This window comes from Sapajus apella, unplaced genomic scaffold (genome assembly GCF_009761245.1).
Source record: "Sapajus apella isolate SASKATOON/1434 unplaced genomic scaffold, GSC_monkey_1.0 scaffold35, whole genome shotgun sequence".
Classification (NCBI taxonomy): domain Eukaryota; kingdom Metazoa; phylum Chordata; class Mammalia; order Primates; family Cebidae; genus Sapajus; species Sapajus apella.
In genome coordinates, this window is record NW_022436975.1 from 13,308,466 (window position 1) to 13,327,851 (window position 19,386).

Here is a 19,386-nt window from a genome sequence, read left to right on the forward strand (position 1 = left end):
CCATAAAGTTCTCCAATCACTGTTTAGCTATATTTCACAAATTATGCTACTTTGATTATATTTTACTTCAAGTATTTTCAAATTTCTTTGTGATTTCTTTTGAAATAAGTTTTATTTTTCTTGTTTATAAGTAATATTTTATTCATATTCATAAATTCTGTCTCTTATTTTTTTGGCTTAGATTTTCTTTATGTTTGTAACTGCTATGTTAGAGTCCTTTTCACCTGATTCCATCTTCTCTATAATATTTGGTTATTTCCATAGTCTTATCTTTCTTCCAGCTATAGGTAATACTTCCCTTCTTTTCACATTCTAATACATTTTAATTGGGTTCTGGTTATTTTGTCTATCACATTTTTGACTAAATGGTTTTACCTTTCTTTAAAAATTTTTGAAGTTTGTTTTGATAGTCAAATTATTTTTAGAGTAGGTTAGTCCTTTCGAAGCTACTTTTGAAAGCTTTTAAGGATGTGTCTGGACTAGGTATATTCTAAATGAACATTGACCTCATTGCTGAGACATCGCACTCCTGGTTTCTCTACTGAATGCCTTGAGTGTCCATCTCCATTTCCAGCAAGTTGTAATCTGAACATCTCCATTATAGCAAGTTGTAACCTGAACATCTTCCAGCTCTGGGTAAGCTTTGGTAATTGTTTCTCTTATAACACAGAATATATCTTTGCCTGGCTGCAAGGTTTTTATTCGATATGCGAACAAATGAATGATCAGTAATAAGCTTAAGTGGCACTCTCTGCAGATTTTTGGATGTCTTACTCAACATAGCTCCCTTCTCTCCAACACTCTGCCCTAAAGCAGTCAGCTACTGGCCCCATCAAAATGCAACTTTTGTCTCCGTAATTTAGCAAAACTTTCATGGTCTACTCTGCACTCTGATGCTAAAAGTACCTCTACACAAAACCTCAGGTGATTTATAAACTTACTAGTTTACTTTAATTTTCTCAGCGATTATAGTCCTGCACTGCCCGTTGTCAAATGTATAAAATCTACTGTTTCTTATGTTGTTTCCAGTTCTTTTTCCACTTCTTTATACTAGAGGTAAAGCTTGACACTAGTTAATCCAATATGGCTGCCTGTGATTTTACAGCTTTTCTGTCATATTCTTATTATAAAGACGAGAAGAGCAGCCTCCTTAATCTTTCTGTGTTCTACCTGGAAGTAGAAACCAGTACTATTAATATTTATTAAATTCTTGAAGATACTAAAGTTTCTATCATATTATAGGTTTTATTCCACTTGAAATTGTACCACTCTGCTATAAGAGCGGTTAGTGGTTAGCTTGCATGTCTCTTGGTGAAAGGTATTTAATTCTCCAGTTCCATGTGTACCAAATCATCACATGAAATTTAGGGCATACTATAGTGGTTAGTATTGAGCCTTGATCAAATACAAAATACTGTGGAGATAAGACTGACAAGAAAGTTCTAAACACATTACAGACTTCTAAATAGCAATAGCAAGGAACATAATAGTCATTCTTTCCTAGTTTTATTGCTGCACTGTCATGTTGAGACATAATCTAATCTTTGGAGTCAATATTCAGTTAAGCTATTCCCCATTAAAAGATCAGAGATAGAATGACACAATATAATGTGCAGTATTACAAGGAATAAAAAATTACGCCAATGTAACATGTCTTTCCTAGGCTACGTTGTAGTTTATGTCCCAAATTTACATCAGTGTCACAGAATGTATTCTGGGGGATAATTATTCTTACATAGAAGTAGCTCACTAAAGTAATCCTATAGTAATGCATACTTTTTTTGTTCAATACCCTCAGAATGATTTAAGAGGACTTTGGCTGAGTTTTCCTTTACTAAAAAGGCAATGCTGAGTTGGGAAATTAAATTAAATATCTAGAGGGACACTTATTCAGTAGTTTGTGGTGATTTCAGACTTGCCAATAACCATCAAAATGGTATAGTGTTTTTCTGAGTATCTTTGTAACACAGACATCACTTTTGTGCATTCCTGTGGGTTATTTTGAGCAATTTGTCTACCTTCTAAGAAAGAATAATGTATAAAGAGAAAATAAATAGTAATTATCAAAATAGAGGTTTTAAGGGAACCATGTGAGCTAAAGTAACTAGTTGGTTCTAAAATAATTTATATTGCTTAATTTCTTATTCTTGCAATAACAACTCTCATATATCAAATAACTTATAGCAAGTTAACTATATTTTAGTTATACTTTAGTCGGATAGGCATAGTTCTGAGGACAAGTTAATTAACTCATTTTTATAAGCCTTTCTTTCAGCTGTTCTCAGAGGAACTCAAAAAGATAATTAAGCATTCTCTAAGGCATTTTTACTGTCTTTGTTATCACTGATTGCTAACAAGGCAGCAAAAAAAAAAAAAAATTCCCCTTTTTGTAGGTTGACAGAATAGTTTCTAAAAAGCTTCGTTATGTTTGAGTATGATAATATCAATTACTACATGAATGATGCTTTTCAGACAAAAGCTGGAGGCAGAGAATACACAGAGATGTCATTTGTTACATTTTGTTATCATTAAATCTAGCTGTCAATAGGCCTATATACGTAAAATTAAATGTTTTCTCACCATTCACATTTCAGAATACACAAGTTCAAATGCCATATTTGTTTACTGTAAGTTTTATGTCTCAATCAATTTAGCACAAATCAGTTCAGTCTAAGCCCAGGCATATAAAATATGATTGCCACAGGTTAAAAAAATACTTTATATTATATGTAAGCTATATTTAACTGCAAGAGCAGACCGTTTGATGCATTTCTGTTCATTCATAATTCTGTTTCAAGTGATTATACTAATAGATTTTATAAAAATAGTAGCATATTCAGAAAAAAAAAACCTTTTCATAATTGGTAACTATGAAAACATTTACAGAAAGTACCCGTTAATATGGACCCAAACCAAATGAAGGGCAGACATTTCAATTCTCAATTTTTAAAATTTAAACTGGCAATCCATATACTTGTATGCAAAAATTCATTCACTTAACAGACACTTGTCTAGAGTAATCTGTCTCTTCCTGGGAAATTTTCATAGGTGACACATTGGAGAAAATCTCTACCTACACCTTTAAAATCTGTGCATAGGAAGCAGAAAACATTACTTCTAGGCTGACAAAGACAAGTAAGGCAAACAACTAGACAGCCACTCTCCATAGGTCAATGCAAGCTACATGAAGTTGCAGCAGGGGATGAATCATCTGCTTCACAACTCATGCTTTTTGCTCAACTGCCCTTCCACTTGAAAGGCCCTTGTCAACCTGTCCACACTACAGCACACCTGCCTGGTAAGCACATTCATTATTCAAGACTGAGTTTAAGCTCACCCCATTTATTATATCCCTACTGAACATTCTGGAATCTCAGTTCAACTGGCAATTTTTAAAAAATTTTTGACCTGTATATATCTTTGACTAATGAAGTAACTTATTTTCTATTTATATAAATATAAACATCAGAGAGATAAATAATATAAAATTCCCACTCATCACCACTTTTTTTCTGTAGACATGTAAGAATGCAAAAGAATAGACATTCTTGGACTGGAACAGCTTAGTTTTTTGGTGTGTTTTCTTTTAATTGTGGTAAGAATACTTTAGATGTGCTATATCTTCTGAACATACTTTTATTAGTACAATACAGTGTTAAGTATATTCACAGTGCTATGCAGAAGATCGCTGGAATTTATTTATCTTACGTAACTGAAACTTTACACTCATCAAATAGCAACTCCTCATTTCCCCCTCTCCCCGGCTTCTGGCAACCATAAATCTACTCCCTGTTCACAGGAGTTTAACTTTTTTTGATATAAGTGGAATTATACAGTATTTGTTCTTTGATTTATTTCACTTAGCATAATGTTCTCTGGGTTCATACCTATTGTCACACATGGCATGATTTCTCTTCTTTTTAGGCAGAATAATATTCCATTATACTATGTAACATATTTTCTTTATTCATTTAACTGTTAATGGACATTTAAATTATTTTTATATATTGGTTATTGTATATAATGCTGTAATGAACATGGGAATGAATATATTTCTTTGAGATCATGATTTCAATTCTTTCAGATACATTCCCAGAAGTGGTATTGCTGGATCATATGGTCATTTTATTTTTAACTTTTTGAGAAATCATTATAGTGTTTTCTATAGCAGCTGCACCATTTATATTTCCACCAATAGTGTAAAAAGTTTTAATGTCTGGACCAACTTAGTTTGATTCTCACCTTTGTCACTTACTAGTTGCCAAATGTATAAGTTACAATTTGTTTAACTTCACTCTACCTCATCTTCCCACTTGAAAACTGAGGGTAATAGTAGCTATGTTACAAGGTAATTGTAAACATTAAATTATATGAATATAAAACACATTGTACCATTCAACACATTAGCTATTAAATAGATAAATTCAGAAGATTCACAACCACAGGCAAATAGAGAGAGAGAGAAAGACACCCATGGAGAGAAAGTCCTTTGGAAGCCTTGGCAGTTGCCTCAAAAAATTAAACTCTGCCTCAAAGCAGGTGGGGCAATTTTACCCAGACTGGCTGCTTTCACAAAGAGCAAAGCCATGGGGCATCAGACTTTTTCCCTGAAGCACACTCTATCTAATGTTAAACTAAGTAACTGGTGTTTGATAGGGTACCAGGGAATAGATTCCTTTATATATATTGTTAAATTAACTTAAATTTGGCCCAAAGCTGCCTGTGTACATAACTGTACCCTAATTTAAGAGTACATTCTTATAACAAAGAACCAAGTCTCAGCCAATCAGAGTAGCCAAGCTTCAGTCAATCACATGCTGCCAACTGGTCAGACCCTATCCACATAAGGCAAATGCTTCATCATACCATGCCCAAGTGAGGCAAATGCCAATCATGCTGTTTTTATATGTCACTTCCTTTTTTTGTCTATTAATACTGTGGGGCCACATTGCTAGGTGGAGCTCTATGAGCTTCTACTAGTTCAGGATGCTGCCCAATTCATGAATCTTTTTTTGTTGTTATTGTTGTTCAAATAAACTCTGTTAAAATTAATGTGTTTAAAATTTATCTTTTAACAACACTAACAGGAGTAGAAATTGGTCAACATTTTGCATGTTAGTTTGCCAATATGTGCATCCTTGAATACATAATATTTGTGAATGTCATAAATATCACTTAAGATTTATATACATTTGTACTAAGAAATTATACTTTTACAACTATTTTGCAATAAAATCATCAGTGGTATATATAGATATATATAGAATACCAGAGCTTTATGTATAAAGAAGTAAAACTATAGAACTGTTCAATGATAGTTAATATGTAATTTTTCCAACTACTAGGGTTTTCTTTTGATAAATTAGAATATTATGTAATCAATAAAATTATATCATAGAATAATTTATAATAACATAGAAAGATGTTCATAAAGTATTACAGAAGTCATATTTTATATTTATTTTATATCTATGAAGTAGAAAAGATCTTAAAATTTATCTATTTATAAGTTTACACACACACACACACACACACACACACAACACATACACAAACACACACACACACACCCCTCAAGTGGGTCTGAACAGATCTGTACTAAAAACCGCGACTAAAAATGGTTATCAGTGGATGGTGTCATTATGTGTGTTTATATTTTTTCGAATTTTTACAATAAATTTTTATGACTTGTGAGGGGAAAAAAAACTTGGTATATGACCAGTGCTTCCTTTCTTTCAATAATGCTGCACATGTCAGGATTCTAATACTTTTAAAGAGGCTCACACTATTTAGCCTCAATCTTCATTAGGGCAGTGATCCTAGCACTGCTAAGAAGAAAATTTAAACCTTCTATGAAACTTTTTATATAAACCCTTTGCATGGTAAGAGTCAAGGATTCTGAGGGAGGTAGTCTTGCAAGAATAGTCACCTCTCCTTTTGCATATACTGATCTGGCTACAGGGATGCGAGATCAGTTTCCACAGGCACAAACAAATTGACAATGGCTTTCATGAAGTCCTGGAACAAATGTATAGTTTGAAACAAAGATGACCTTTAGCCACCTGGATGCTTTGGGTTATGACCTTTAACCCTCTGTGTTAAGTTTGCTAGCTATACAGACAAGGAGAATGAACATGCTAAGTGGATCATGTGCCATGTGTTAATGCTCATACCTGTAGCCAAATGTGGATTGCTTTAAAAGTATTGAATTCTCAGTATAAACAAAAGAGAATATCAGCATTCTTATAGCGTAGGAAAAAAGGGAAAACTTCCTGCTCTGAAGTCTTACATGTATCGAACTAAAGATAAATAAAACTCAACATATTCATCCGAGGAAGTAATAAAATTTTCCCTTTGATGTTTATCCTATGGTTTCTAATGCTGTGGAACAACAACAACAAAAATCACTGAACAAAATAACATTATGGCAGATTGTATTAAAAGCTTCACCGTAGATTATGTCTATCATAATATAAAATACAAGTGATTAATATAGTATTAACTACTCTTTTTTGCTTCTCCTTTTGTCAAGTGCTTTATATTCATTTATTCATCTTATGGGTATATAGTGAGTATCTACTAAGGTGGTGCCATTATCAACAGAAGTGACCCTTGCTCTTAAAATAGACTAATGATGGGGAGATATATTAAATAGTAATCATCATTAATTAATTCCCGTTGTGGTCAAATATGTAAAGTATAAGTCCAAGATAGAAGGAAAGACTCTACTGAAGAAGTGATACTAAAACTGCAAACTACAGGATACCAGGTAAAGTGGTGATGAAGAACAGAACATTCTAGGTAACAAACACAGCACATGATGCATTGAAAGCCAGGTATTATTTCCATTTTACAGGAAGAAAACAACAACAGAAAAACTTGGGGATTCAAGTAGAACACCTGAGTAAGTCCATAACATGCAAATAGAAGAGCCAGAATTTAAATGTGACTCTACATGACATCCAAATTCTCTTTTTAAAACTTCTCTACAATAATATATTTGCTTTGATCTGAAAAAAAAAAAAAAAGATTTTGTAATGCCTCTTTTCAGTTTTTTTTCACTCAATTAGTGCCTTAAACGTTATTTTAAAAATATATACAGGGTTCTTTTTATTTTCTTGATCTTTAATTTAGTGGTTATTTAAATACTAGGATAATCTAAATGCTTTATTAATGTTTAAATTTTTAATCCAAAAAATACATATTTAGATGTCAATATAGGAAAACTACATGGCCAGAAGCTACCCAAACACTATAGAAATTGAAATAATTTTTTCACAAGATTTAACTATGCCTAAATTATATAGGTTGAGACAGGAGAATTGCTTGAGGAGGCGGAGGACGCAGTGAGCCAAGATTGCACCACTGCACCCCAGCCTGGGCCACAGGGCAAGACTCCATCTCAAAATAAATAAATAAATAAATAAAGTAGTCCATTTTCAATAATCAGGGAGATATATATTCTATACTATGGAAATATTTACGGCAAATAGTCTTAGGTGGATAATACAAAGGTTTTTTCCAGAAATCGTTTTTCAGTCCAAAGTTTCATTATATTGGTTCTTGACAAAACGTTAAAATATGACTCAAAAAACATTTTTATATATTTTTTGTCAAAATCTCCCCAAAACCAAGAGTTATTAATAAATGTGACATTGAATTATATGTTCTTATGAATTATATATATTCATCTACATAAATATTACTAAAACCATTCTCAGCCATTATCTAAAAGTCATATGAAAATTCTCATCATCTAAAAATTTTTTTTCTTTTTGAGATGGAGTCTCGCTCTGTTGCCCAGGCTGGAATGGACTGGCACAATCTTGGCTCACTGCAGTCTACACCTCCCAGGTTCAAGCGATTCCCCTGCCTCAGCCTCCTGCATAGCTGAGACCACAGGCATGCACCAACACGCCAAGCTAATTTTTTTGTATTTAGAGAGACGGGGTTTCACCATGTTAGCCGGGATGGTCTCGATCTCCTGACCTTGTGATCCACTGGCCTCGGCCTCCCAAAGTGCTTGAATTATAGGTGTGAGCCACCGCACCTGGCCTAAAAATTTTCTTCATAATGCAAAAGAGGCAGAGGCATTCTTTGGAAACATAATTTAGCAGATAATGTGTATGATTTTCATGGAAATTTATTTTAGCCACTCCAATTCTTGATTATTCTGTTTAGTACAGTGCTGAGCTCTTAGGTGCTATTCCATACCTCGGGCTACTTTCTATTGTGTAAATTACAATGTTAAAAAACACAAATTGGCTGGGCACGGTGGCTCACACCTGTAATCCCAGCACTCTGGGAGGCCGAGAAGGGTGGATCACCTGAGGGCAGGAGTTTGAGACCAGCCTGGCTAAATGGTGAAACCTTGTTTCTACTAAAAATACAAAAAATTAGCTGGGCGTGGTGGCACTCACATGTAATCCCAGTTACTCAGGAGGCTGAAGCAGGAGAATCACTTGACCCTGGAAGATGAAGGTGGCAGTGAGCCAAGATCTTGCCATTGCTCTCCAGCATGGGCAGTAAGAATGAAACTCCATCTCAAAAAACAAATAACAACAACAAAAACAAATCACAAATTTTGATTAATGACAAAAATAAAGTATTGGAACTAATTATACTTTTGTAGAAAAATGTTCAGTTAGGAAATAGAAGTCCTAGTTTAGGACCCAATTCTAAATTATTCAGATTGCAAGTTGGCACTTTTAGAATCATTTATTGTGTGAGAATTAATCTGCAAAGATAAAGATTAAACTTTACTCAGATACAAAGCTTTTATTATACTGTTCAGTTTTTCTAACACGTGAAGAAATGGGCTTACTGTTTCTAATATTCCTGTTGCTTTTACTGACTGTTATTCCTCTCTAGTATGCTAGGAAAGTCTTGTACCTCAATATCTTTAAATGTAGACCATCCTTGATTCCAAGTTTTAGTCATATATAAACAAACTTTCAAGTGTACTCACTAACATACAATAAATCCATAATTTTTAGTAAGTATACCCACATCAATAATTTTGTTCTTTTCTTTTATTATATGGCATTCTTTTTGTCTCAGACTCTGGAATTGACATATTCTCCCATGTTTTTTATAATGCCTTGCTATATATTTTCTCCTGATTCAGACTTTGTATTTATTCTCCTGGAGCATACTGACATTGACACTAGCACCAGCCAAACAGCATCTCCTTCGTTGTTAGGTTCCCAGAATACAGGTCTCCTACTGGAAGCTCAGAAACAACAGAACCAACCAACGAGAAGCAACCTCCCTCTCAGAAGTCTAAGTTTCAGGTTAGTGGGGCACATTTCTCATGCTTCTGAGTTTTAGGGATTCCACCTTTTTGCCTCAATGTCTCTTACTTTGTGATAGTACATGCTATATGTAAGTAAAAGTATGTACATCATAAAGAACATAAGGTACATTGCCATAATTCCTTAATGTACTTTAGTTTGCATTTTGTTACCTAGTTAACAATTCTGCATACCATGTTAAAAATTCTTCTTATAAAATTCTCTGTTAAAATAACTGCTATAATACCTGTCTCCTGACAAGACACTGACTAATCTACAAATTTTTATTGAGAGTGGTCCAGGAAACAGTTTCTCAAAGATTAGCTTGGGTATTGGCTTCATCATGTCTCCGAGCTTAAGCACAATCCCAGCTCCTTTGCCAATGGGAAATTGGATGCCAGTTAGTCATAGGATGATGCAGAATGATGAGTGATCATGTGTAGTTAATTTCAAGGAAAAGCCTTCTCCAGTAGATGTTCTTGAGGACTATAGGGTGTCTGCGATGAATCTTATTACAGAAATGTTGACTATAAAAATAGTGCCATAAAATCAGTTTTAGCCTGGTAAATATTTAACCACTAATTATTATTTTTTTTAATGAAACAGTATTTGTAGGCATGGCCAATTTCCTTGGTCTAAATATTCCCATCATGGTCAATATCAAGCTATGAATGTGATGCCACTGTACACGGAGGTGAGAAGGTATGAGTTGTTTGCAGCACATGGCTGCTTGAGATGGATTTTTCTGATTAACCCGGAGTTATTTCCAAGAAAATGACAAACTCAGCTGTGCAATCTCTTATATCATGATCAGAAAACCACAGAGCTTCTTTAGTAGCCCTAGAAGAATCTCTTATTTATGAAGCTACAGGAATAACTTTTCTGAAAAACAAATACAGACTTTAATGGTGAAGGTTGCAGAGCATAGCAACACAAGTTGGATTGAGAGTATTGCCAATTTTTTTGTATTGTTTTGTTTTGTTTGTTTGTTTGAGATGGAGTCTTGCTCTGTCGCCCAGCTGGAGTGCAATAGCATAATCTCAACTCATTGTGACAATTTATGGATTTACTGTATGTTAGTGAGTGCACTTGAAAGTTTGTTTATATATGACTAAAACTTGGAATCAAGGATGGTCTACATTTAAAGATATTGAGCTACAAGACTTTCCTAGCATACTAGAGAGGAATAACAGTCAGTAAAAGCAACAGGAATATTAGAAACAGTAAGCCCATTTCTTCACGTGTTAGAAAAACTGAACAGTATAATAAAAGCTTTGTATCTGAGTAAAGTTTAATCTTTATCTTTGCAGATTAATTCTCACACAATAAATGATTCTAAAAGTGCCAACTTGCAATCTGAATAATTTAGAATTGGGTCCTAAACTAGGACTTCTATTTCCTAACTGAACATTTTTCTACAAAAGTATAATTAGTTCCAATACTTTATTTTCGTCATTGTCCGACACCTGGGTTCAAGAAATTCTTCTGCCTCAGCCTCCCAAGTAGCTGGGACTACAGCCATGCGCCACCACACCCAGCTAATTTTTTTGTGTTTTAACAGAGACGGGGTTTCACCATGTTGGACAGGATAGTCTAGATCTCCTGATTTCGTGACCTGCCAGTCTTGGCTTCCCAAAGTGCTGGGATTACAGGCGTGAGCCACCACACCCGACCCAAATTTTTTATCTGAAAGTAAGGATATCACTGGGAAAGTGTGAGACGCTAAGATTTGGAAGATAAGGTTTAAATGAAGATAAGGCCTCTTGGTCACTCTAATAAGTACTTCTTTAGCCAGTGAAAACAACCTTCCCTTCTGTTTCTGAGAAAATTAGCCTCCCTTTGTTTGAATACCTTGCCTTGAATAAAATGATTATGAATATGTATCTCCTTGGACACATATTCTTGCCTAGATTCTTACATACATTTGCCTTTCTTCTTGGAACATGGCAGTACTGTGACTGAAGGTGCTGATTTTTCTCTTTAGGGGAGGAATGTTTTACACATCAGCTCTCAAAGTGCGTTTCTAGGGACAGCAGCATCTGTATAGCCAGAAAACTTGTTAGAAATGCAAATTATTGGGTTTCAGTCTGATCCTAGTGGATCAAAAACTCTTAGGATGGGCTCAGCAATTTACTTATCAACCTTTCCAACTGATTCTGATTCATGGCAAAGTTTATTTATTTATTTATTTATTTATTTTATTTTGAGACAAAGTCTTACTCTGTTGCCAGGCTGGAGTGCAGTGGGATGATCTCGGCTCACAGCAACCTCTGTTCAACCTCTGTTCAGCCTCCTGGGTTCAAGCGATTCTCCTGCCTCAGCCTCCTGAGGCAGTTATAAGTGACATACTTAAGATAGTCACTCAGGATGCTGTTTGGAATTTTACATGCTAAATGAGAAGGGCCCACCTGACAAATGGGGTTTTGAAAGATTAGACACAATATGTCCTGGACAGTATCTCAGATAATCCTTGTAGCAGGGGCTGACAGTCCAGACATCCCCTGTTTGTCGACAGATATGTAGGCCACTAGTATTAGCAAGCGTCATACAGGGATGTGGAATTATATGAGGGGGTATGTTTGGGGAAGCCTCTGTGTTATATTTTATATCATAGTAGCATGTGTCAAAGTGGTTACCTAGAGCCTGCCATTCCCATTGGGACTTCCAACCAGGGGGAGAGACCACTGCTACAAGGATTATCTGATATACTGGCCAGGACATATTGTCTAACCTTTCGAAACCCCATTTGTCAGGTGGGCCCTTCTCATTTAGCATGTAAAATTCCAAACAGCATCCTGAGTGACTCTCTTAAGTATGGATATCCCTATCCCAAAGATGATCCTGTTATATACAAAAAGGGAAAGCTTCTAAGATATGAGAAAGATCTGCCTGTGTTTTTTACAAGCCACAACTTATAACTGTCTCTTCAAGGGACAGGGCTGTATTTCCTTTATGGCTCCTTGGCTACACTTAATCTTCCCTAGACACTGGAAGGGAACCTGCACTGTAGTAGCAGTGGTCTCAGACCTATTATCTTTAAATTCCACGAACATGGCAGCATCATCTGGGATGTCCCTAACTTAGGCTCTTTTCTAGAGAGTGCACTAACTTAGATATACTGAAAGCCCTCACATAGGGCTTCCAGTTTTCTTAGATCATCCCTATAGTGTTTTCTTCTTTAAACTTTTGAGCTTTCAGCAATTACATATGTGGTGTTACAGTATTTGAGATCTCCCAGGTGTGGTCCTTTTCCGCTGCTTTTAAAGCAGAGGGTGACGTATGCTATTGCCTGGTCAAATGTTTCTAATATAAAGATATGAAGGTTATCTTTGGGGGAACAGGTTTCTGGCACTGGGGGGGAGGTTTTTCTTAGGAGGATTTAGTTAGCCAGTTGAAAGTGCTCCCATACCATGTTCCATTTATGCCTGACTAGTTCTTAATGGTTAAAGATAAAGCTAACAAAGGGACTCCTAAGACAGTAAGTTCTAGGTCATCAAAAGGTTTCTTAGTGTCATTGAACTGAGCAAACTGCTCAGGACAGACCCAGGAATTAGTTCTGTTGTATAAATGCGCCATGGCTGATATTGTAGGAACTAAAGGATGTGACATATTACCAAACTCAATAAAAAGTTCTAGTAGACTCAGTGATAGTAAGACTTGTATGTTTACGTATTGTCTTTAACTATTAAAGCCACAAGCTGATCCTAGCATCCCAGGCCTAAGGCATGCAGCTTATGAGTGCTGAGAGAATATCTGTTGCCAGCACTCCAGTGGGGAAGCAGCCCACACTCTCAGAGTACAGAGAAGGATGAGACATGCATGTTCATGGGCTGAGTGTGCCTCTCTCCACAGGCTGGTCCAGAAAGGGTGTGGTTTATGCCCCTGCCAAGGCCTCTGCTTGAGGGAGTTCCATGGCCTGGAACATCTAACAAAAGAAATGCAGGAACAGTATCAATAATCAAGGAGTGGGGGTCCTTCAAGGCCCAGGAGAGGACTGGTGAAGATATCTTCTCTCTCCCTACTGCACCACAGAGCATAGCTGACAATATGAGAAAATACAAAAAAGCCACGTGGCTAAGAGCTTATCTACTGATAATTCTCTTAAACTTTATCTACTGGACCACAGCCCAAACTACAACATCAAAAACATTTTGCTAATACACCCCGCTATGAAACCAAGGGCAAAACTTCAGCCACAAATAAAGACCCTATATAGAGCCTTGGCCCTTTGAAAACATCCAGAACCAAAATCAACTGACTATACTCAACTTATGCTTCAAGGAACACTGACCTTCCCAAAGTATAAAAATCTTAAACCCCTGGGAAATGCCCTTCCTAATTGACCTTAGAAGGTAATTTTTTGATAAGTCCCCAAAAGCAATTGCAACAAAAACAAAAATTGACAATTGGGACCTAATTAAGCTGAGCATCTTCTGCAGAACAAAGGAAACTACCAACATAGCAAACAGACAACCTACAGAATGGGAGAAACTGTTCACAAACTGTCCATCTGACAATGGTTTAATATCCAGAATCAATAAGGAACTTAAATCAACAAGAGAAAAGCAAATAACCCCATTAAAGACGGGCAAAGAACATAAGTAGACACTTCTCAAAAGAAGACATGCAAGTGACCAATCAACTCATGAAAATATGTTCATCATCTCTAGTCATCAGAAAGATGCAAATCGAAATCATGACGAGATACTATCTCATACCAGTCAGAATGGCTGTTACTAAAATGTCAAAAAGTAACAGATACTGGCCAGGTTTTGCATAAAAGAGAACACTCTTATGCTGTTGGTGAAATATAAATTACTTCAGTCCCTGTAGAAAGCAGGTTTTAGGCTTCTCAAAGAACTATAGATAGAACTACCATTTAATCCAGCTACTGGGTATATACCCAAAAGATAATAAATCATTCTACTAAAAACACACATGCACTTTATAGTCATTGCCATGTTATTCACAGTAGCAAACACATGGAGTCAACTTACGTGCCCATCAATGGTGGATTGGCCATTGGAAAGGAAATATGATACATATACTCCACGCAATATTATGCAGCCATATAAAAGAATAATATCATGTTCTGTATGACAACATGGATGCAGTTGGAGGCCATGGTACTAAGCAAATTAATGCAGAAACAAAAAACCAAATACAGCATGTTCTCATTTATAAATGAGAGCTAAACATTGAGCTCACCTGCACATAAATATGGGCACAATAGACACTGACGACTACTAGAGAGGAGAGGAAGGAATTTGGGTGTGTTTTGAAAAACTACCTACTGGGTACTATGCTCACTGACTGGGTGATGGGATCTGTACCCCAAACCTCTGCATAATACAATATTCTCAGATAACAAACCTGTACATGTACCCCCTGTGTCTAAAGTAAAGTTGGAAATTCTTTTAAAAAGAATGAAGTTTTTACCATCTTTGTACTTTTAGTTTCTTCAGAGAAGATGAAACTCCATGAGAGTGAGGAATTTAGTTCAGAAGAACAAAAGTAATCTGCTGTCTTCTTCCTCTGGACAATGTCTCAATGAGAAGAGGTGAAAGCAAAAGATCCTTTAAATGTATTCTAAAAGTGGAAGACAGTCTAAAAGTAGATTGGACCTGGGTCCCATTTCCTCAGTAAAGTCTAAGTTGCAGTAGAGGCTGCAGTAACAAATATACAAAAAAAGTGGCCAGCCATGGGCAGGCACACAGGGAAAATGTCAGTTCCCAGAATCCTCTGTGTCCACAGAATGTAAAGTGCCTAGAAAAGTCTCCCATGACTCTACAAAGGATTTGGATATGACACTGACCTACTAAATTGACTTCAGCAATAGTTTCAACAAAGAGAAGATCAGTACATGCAAAGTGTGGCTTAGGGCAGTGGTTCTTAATGCATGGTCCCTCGAAGAGCAGAATCTGCATATGCTGGTACCATGTAAAAAGGGGAGACAGATTTTCAGACCATTCTCCAGACCTACTAAATCAGAAACTCTAGGAATGGGCCAAACTGTCTTTGTTCTAATAAGTCCTACAGGGGATTTTGATGCAGATTTAAGTTTGAGGACCATTGCTGATGGATGCCTGCAGAGGGCAGAGGGATTGCCAGGAACTGTGGACCAGGAACCAAACATACTCTGAGGAACAGTAGGTAGGTGGGATGGGTGGCAAAATTTTTAATTTGTAGAGTTTAAAACTTAATTGAGAAATTACTGAATTTGAGAAAGTTAATCTGTAATTGACTAGATTAGGATGAAACTAGATTAAGATGACTAGATTAAGATTAATGGCCTCACTTTGTTACCAGTGAAAGGTATCTGAGTTACTCGGAGTTACCAGCGGCATGTCTGTACACAACTGCAGCAACTTCGATTCTTGCCTCCTCAGAAGAAAGAATTCAAATGAGGGGCATAAAGCAGAAGAAGAGACTAAGGCCAAGTTTCAGAGCAGGAGTGAAAGTTTATTTAAAAAAGGATTTAGAACAGGAAAGAAAAGAAGGTGCATTTGCAAGACACCCAAGCAGGTACACGAAGGTTAAGTTAATCTTGATCCTAGGGCATTATAAGCTCACCTTTTCCCCATGATTCTTCCCTTATGGTGGACTTCCTGCATGGGCAGTGCCCTCTTTACCCTTGGGAATTGAGCAAGTGCAGTGTGTTCAGGAAGTTGTATATGTGTCCATCTGAGGCTGTCTTCCTTTTTTTCCCATGGAGTATACCTGGAAGGTTGTGCTTTGCCATTTTGTCTCTGAATACACATGCCCAGGAAGTTTCTTCTCCCTGGCAACTGTATTCAGTTAACACTTGAATGTTGACAGCTGTGGATTATCAGGAGATTGTCTCTTCCTGGCTTTACAGAGGTAGTGTGATGATTGTTGAACCATGACCTGATGATATTCCTAGTGGTTTGGCAAGCCCTCTCCTGCCCTGCTCATGACCAACTACCTGTAACAACTTCATAAATAAATAAACTGTACCTCAGGAAAGTTTGGTGACGTGTCCATTATCATAAGACATTAAGATTGAGAAGCACCATTAAATAACTTTTTAATAGCAAACTGAGAAGAAATTAACATAGAAAAATCATGGTATTTTGTTCTGCAAAATCAAGGAAATGAATAGTAGTGATAATAATAGGAGTGATAATGAACTACCATGGCCTGGGAGGTGTTTTTTTATTGCACAGTCATACAGGACAGAATAGTCTGGAACATGAAAGCACCAGGCTGAATACACTCATATGGAAACCAAATGCATTTTAATGACCTGCAAAGACCTCTTGAACTGACTGGAGGACTTGGTCTGTGACATGGTAGATAGTCTTAAAGTCACCTGTCGTAAGCATAATGTATGATTTCAACTCAAATTTTAAGCCCCACAAACGGGCTTTCAAATGGATAAACTATGCAGATGCTATTGTGTGGTGAAAAGAACACAATATAAAGAAAGAAGATGGAGATTTTTATGAATTTGGAGAAGATATCCCAGAAGCCCTGAGAGATTGATGACAGACGTCATTAATGAACCAATCTTTCTGTGTCAACTTCCTTTGGAGATCAAGTCCTTCCATATGCAGTAATGTCCTGAGGATTCCCATCTTATGGAATCTATTGACTTAATTGATGTCCAATGTTGGTGAGATTATGGGAGGCTCAATGCATACCTTGGATGGTGAAGAAATGCTAACAGGTTATAAAACGAAAGAAATTGACCCCACTCCCTATTATTGGTATATAGATCAGAGAAAATACAACTCATGCCCTCATGGAGGATATGGCTTGTGTCTGGAAAGATTCTTAACTTGGATTCTGAGTAGGTATCACATCTGAGATGTATGCTTATACCCTTGATGTGTCCAGTGCTGCAAACCATAACCAATTCTTCCTGAAGCATGAAGAAAAGAATATGATTAATGAAAGGAATAGGCTCCCCCTTTAAAAAAAAAAAAAAACAAGAGCAAAAAAGCCAGAGTCTTTTGCTGTTGTTTCATCGGCATATAGCTGTTTCTGTTTTCTCTTTCTGTTTTTTTATTTTTACTACTGTAAAAAGTAGCCCAAACCAGTTGAACATCAAGTGACATAAGATTGTCATCTTTAAAAATACCCATTATAAAATTTGGGGAAAATACGTGGCATGTAACTCTGCAGTGGATACATTTCATCATTTTACCCAGTTCTAAGTCATATATGCCATATAAATACTTCAATAGTTTTTAAATTATGGTCTAAGACATTCCAGTAACTTAATTTTTCTGGTTTTTTTTTTTTTAAGTATAACTGGAATTCTTTAATTCATTTTATCGTATCAACAAGTTTAAACAAACATCTTTGGGAAAATTGGCAATATGGTGTGGAAAGCTGCTAGTACTAGAACACAGTATAATTCAGCAGTAGGTACTGGAATCGAATGAATATAGCCTTTTGTGTCAATTATTAATCTTTTCTAAGTCTGTGTAGCTCCTTATAATTCTGAGGCATACAGATTGATGTGGAAGAATTTCTGAAAATGGAGGTAAGAGCACAATTCTGGGGGTGGAGTTCTTAAATGATTCACAGCATTCTTCTTAGCATTAGTTTAAGATAGAGAGGCAGACTGATCTTCTGTCTTTCCTGGCATTACTAAATAACTAAGAATAAATAAATTCCAAAGGAATTTGCCCTGGAATCTGCATAAGAACTGTAAGTGACTCTTTGAGTTGCCCCCACCATGTCCTTAGATCTAATCTGTGCTACCATATTATATCACAGCAGGCTTATTGAATGGCTTCATTTCAGAGTTAATTTCTCCCTCAAATGCATGTCATGTGTTTCTGATAGGCTGTATTCCCAACAATCAATAAATATACATAAAATAATTGTTGAGGACTTTCCTGACCACTTTCCAAAGTGGTTGCACTATTGTGTTTACCCACCAGCAGTGTATGAAGGTAACTGTTTATTCACACCCTTGTCAACACTTGTTATTATCTGTCTTATTAATTATAGCCAGCCTAGTGGGTGTGATACAGTATCTCTTTGGGGTTTTGATTAGCATTTTTCTGATAGCTAATGATGTTGAACATCCTTTCATATGCTTATTGCTCTTTTGTATATTTTCTTTACACTATATTGGCAAGGATGGTCCTGATCTCCTGACCTCGTGATCCACCCAACATGGCCTTCCAAAGTGCTGGGATTATAGACATGAGCCACTGCGACCAGCCTACTTATATTTTTATAATTGAGTTGGAGGAGTTCTTTTATATTCTATATAAGGCCCTTATCAAACAGATTGTTTGCAAATATTTTCTTCTGTGTTTTTTTTACTTTCTTAATGATATTCTTTGAAGTACAAAAGTTTTAATTTCAATACTTTATCAATCTTTTTTTCATCTGCTTTGATGTCATATCTAAGAAATCATTGCCTAGTTTGAGATAATGAAAACTTAATCTTGTGTTTTATCCCAATAAATTTACAGTTTTAGCTCTTACATTTCAGTCCATGATCCACTTTGAGTTAATTTTTGTATATGTTATAAAGTAGGGCTCCAAAATCATTCTTTTGTGTATGAATATCCACTTGTTCAACCACTATGTGTTTTTCAGCTATTCTTTTCTTTCACTGAATTGCCTTGGTTCCTCTGTTGAAATTCAACTGGACATAAATGTTACAATTATTTCTTCACTTTCATTTTCATTCCACTGATGTGTTACTTTTTATGACAGGACCACACTGTCTTGATTAGGATAGCTTTGTAGTAAGTTTCTGAATCAGAAAGTGCAAGTCCTCCAACTTGGTTCTATTTTTTTCAAAATTACTTTGGCTAATCTGAATCCTTTTCATTTCCATGTAAATTTTAGGAAAAACTTGTAAATTTTCCCACAAAAGCGTATTGAGCTTTTCATAGGAATTGCATTGAATCTGTTCATTAACTAGAGGAGAATTGAACATTCTATCAATATTAAGCCTTATTTTGACCCAAGAACATGCTTTTTCATTTTTGTAATTTTTAATTTTTTGTACAAAATATAGTTTTCAGAAAATATGTTTTGCAATACTTTTGTTAAATTCCTTTTAAAGTATTTCATTCTTTTGAATGCTATTGTAAATGAA

At 35.8% G+C, this 19,386-nt stretch overlaps 1 pseudogene; it reads left to right on the forward strand.

Annotated features, from left to right (window-relative positions):
* The first annotated feature begins 14,436 nt into the window (after nucleotides 1-14,436).
* LOC116563531 lies at nucleotides 14,437-17,144 on the forward strand (annotated as a pseudogene).
* The last annotated feature ends 2,242 nt before the right edge of the window (nucleotides 17,145-19,386 follow it).